Below are 4,115 nucleotides of genomic sequence, written 5' to 3' on the forward strand. Positions count from 1 at the left end.
CAGTTTCTTGGGTGTGTCAGCCAGGTTTCAAATCCTCAGTGGATACATAATGGCCAGTGGCAACAATATTGGTTAGTGAAGGAGCACATTTCCATTATTCTAGAAAGTTCTGTTGGACAGTGCTGCCCTATAGACGTTGAGGAAATGTAAAAATTTTGAGCAGAGTTGGAAATGATAAAATTCTAATTTTCCAAGGATTTTTGGGAAGAAATTAATAAACTGGAAAATGGTAGCGCAATTAGGATATGAACCAGAATGCACATCATACTCAGACTGGGGTTGCAGAAATGAAAACTAGTATGTGTGTTTGTGTTACAGTTTGGGTCAGGGAAAGAACTATAGTAACGAAGTAGATATGGAGGGTGAAGGAAAGACAGAGTGCTTCTTATTTAGGAAAATGGGTGGGTATTAATCCTATTCTCTGAAACAGGAAACTGTAAAGGAATGGAATGTATATATATTTGAGAGGACAGGGGTGGATGATAAATCTAGATTATATCCCTGTTAAGTTTGAGATTGTGAGGGGCATTTTAATAAGATATACAATAGGCAGTTAGATATATAAATTTTGAAGTCATTCTCAAGGAGATTAGGAGGAGATACATAAAATATTACATGGATTTCTCCGATTGACTTATTTCGCTAAGCATGATACCCTCTAGTTCCATCCACGTCATCGCAAATGGCAAGATTTCATTTCTTTTGATGGCTGCATAGTATTTCCATTGTGTATATATACCACATCTTCTTTATCCATTCGTCTGTTGATGGACATCTAGGCTCTTTCCATAGTTTGGCTATTGTAGACATTGCTGCTATAAACATTCGGGTGCACGTGCCCCTTCGGATCACTACGTTTGTATCTTTAGGGTAAATACCCAGCAGTGCAATTGCTGGGTCATAGGGTAGTTCTATTTTCAACATTTTGAGGAACCTCCATGCTGTTTTCCAGAGTGGTTGCACCAGCTTGCATTCCCACCAACAGTGTAGGAGGGTTCCCCTTTCTCCGCATCCTCGCCAGCATCTGTCATTTCCTGACTTGTTAATTTTAGCCATTCTGACTGGTGTGAGGTGGTATCTCATTGTGGTTTTGATTTGTATTTCTCTGATGTCAAGTGATGTCAAGAAAGACAACTATCATATGATCTCCCTGATATGAGGGAGAGGAGATGCAACATGGGGGGGTTAAGGGGGTAGGAGAAGAGTAAATGAAACAAGATGGGATTGGGAGGGAGACAAACCATAAGTGACTCTTAATCTCACAAAACAAACTGAGGGTTGATGGGGGGAGGGGGGGTTGGGAGAGGGGGGGTGGGGTTATGGATATTGGGGAGGGTATGTGCTATGGTGAGTGCTGTGAAGTGTGTAAACCTGGTGATTCGCAGACCTGTACCCCTGGGGATAAAAATATATGTTTATAAAAAATAAAATTTTAAAAAAAATTACATGGATTTCTCATTACTTCCTTAAAATCAATATCTAGAAGTGAAATTTTTTTCAAACAGTATGAATTATATGTGGAGACTTTCCAGATTTTTTCTTCCTCCTTTCCCCACAACACACACTCCCTGGTGACTCTTATATTGCCATGATGAACAGATGTTATGCACAGGCATGTACAGTACTCTACAGATGAACTGATGGGGTCTGGTGTTTTATTTTATTTTTTTATTTTTTATTTTTTTTTAGATTTTATTCATTTATTTGTCAGAGAGAGAGGGAGAGAGAGAGCGAGCACAGGCAGACAGAATGGCAGGCAGAGGCAGAGGGGAGAAGCAGGCTCCCTGCCGAGCAAGGAGCCCGATGTGGGACTCAATCCCAGGACGCTGGGATCATGACCTGAGCCAAAGGCAGCTGCTTAACCAACTGTGCCACCCAGGCGTCCCTGGGTCTGGTGTTTTATAATGCATTGGTTGGGAGACAGATTTCAGAGTTATAACACTTTCTTTGTAAAATCAACAACCTTCCTCCAGATTCCAATGATTTTGTAAATACTATAAAGTAGAACACATTTGCATCTTTATTAGTTTGGTTGCCAGGCAAGGAAACAGAAATCACTAAAAGAGTTCTAAACAGCATTTGATATGGGGAAATGTTGACATAGGTGTTGAAGGCTAGAAGAGCAAAACAGGAAGGTAAGATTAAATTAGAAACTCCTAATGCTGGAAGTGGCTACCAGTCCTAGAGCTGGTAGAACAGAGGGTGGGGGCGGTATTATCAAAGTCTGAGAGCAAACTCACTGCTGGGGATGCTACATGAGGATAGGAAAAGGGAAGGCAGGACCACTGGAGGGGCTGCTGCAATTGGCTCTGGGACTTTTAAAGGGCACAGATGTCTCCCTGGATACCAGATGCAGAGAGTGAGAGAAAAGAACAACAGCTTTCCCGTGTTCCACCTTACGATTTTCTGCTTGTGTTTCTTCCTGGGAGAATCATACAGAAAGCCATTTGACAAAGAAGGCTGAGAAATGTAGCCTATAGACTCTCAGGCCATCTATCACCACAGAGCAGAGTTTAGGAGAGTGTGGGGCTCAAAGACCACAGGCAAATAACCTACACCACGCTTTACCAGAAGGAAAAAAAAAAGTAAACTACAGAAAAAACAAAAACAAAAAAACCTTACTTATTTGGTTTCTAGTCTTTGACAGACTTGATAAGCTCTAAGGTTCTATCACAGTAACTGTCATTTAAAATGTTCAATAAATATCCATAAATATTTGAATGAACAAATGCCTATCCCTATCCTGATAAATAGTTCAGCTCAGTACTCAACTTACATGATTGGCAGGAGATGCAACTGATTTTTAATGAAACACCTGAATTCATATGTACAAGTTAGTATTATCTTTTAAAATTTTGCCCCTTTGAAAGTTAGCATACTTTCAAACAGTGCTGTCATTACTCAAGGGATATTTAGAACTCCTTTGAAATTGCCTTTCAGAGCTAGTTCTTGAGAAATACATGATAATTAGGAGAATGTATCCCTGCCCACTTTTGGCTAGTCTGAGTCACCTGTTTTTGATCTGGAAGATTTATTTGGTTTCAAAAATGAAATCCACTCTCAAAGAATAAAGACTTGTTACTAATGTTGGTAAGTACTTGCCACAATTTCCAATTAAGCTTGAGGCAACATGATGTCTCAGCCTACTTCTGCTACTTTGAATTTGGAATAAGACAACAAATGTGGTGGATAATAATAGTAGTAACTTAAAATTGGTCTTTATTGCCTTTCTATGAAGAGAGGAGAATCATCATTGTGCCCTGCTCACCCACACCCTCCCTAATTTCAGTAAGCTCTTTCCATATCCCAGGGTTATTTCCAGCTAAGACAAATGTATAAGCACAAATGTATAAAAACAAAAAGTGCCGCTAGGCTCTGACGTCTAGGACATGAACCAAGACCACGTTTTACTATCACCCCCTTCCCTAAAGGGAAAAATCCATATACTTTTCGGCTTGCCATATCCATACAGCATTCTGGTAAAACAGGAAACTTCTCAAGGGCTAGTGAAGTGTGGAGCAAGGCAGATGCAATGTACTCTACCTGAAGGGAAACGTAAGTAATAATAAGAATCTTAATAAGCACCTCCATGACACTATGTGCCAGGCTCCGTTTATTCTTTGTCTTCACAGTTCTGTGAGGTAGGCACTTCTATAACTCCCATTTTACAAATGAGAAAGCCGGGGCTCACGGAGGTGATTAACTAGCCAAGGCTACTCATTCTTGAAGGATAGTCCAGGGTTCAAACCTGACACTCTGGTTCGAGTTCGTGCTTTCAGTGAAGAACTGCTATCTGGCAAATTTTAAACCGTCAGTACCGGCAACTGGGGAACTAATGGAAAAGGGAATCAACAAAACGGTCCACACCTCGTAAACAGTGCTGATACACCAAAGAAGCCTGATGTCCCAAGGGAGGGCAAACGAGAGACCCGGAGGTGGACCCACCCTGGAGCGGCTCTGACAGACGCAGTCGCAGGCGACAGAAGCGCTTCCGACAGACCGATCCGCCGCCACAACATCCCTCATCGGGTACCTTCCTGGCAGCGTCAAATCGCTGGCGTCCAGAAGGAGGTGGGACTTCCGGGCTCGGTGGAGCCAATACCAGCCGCGCCGGA

Source organism: Lutra lutra, chromosome 2 (genome assembly GCF_902655055.1).
Source record: "Lutra lutra chromosome 2, mLutLut1.2, whole genome shotgun sequence".
Classification (NCBI taxonomy): Eukaryota; Metazoa; Chordata; class Mammalia; order Carnivora; family Mustelidae; genus Lutra; species Lutra lutra.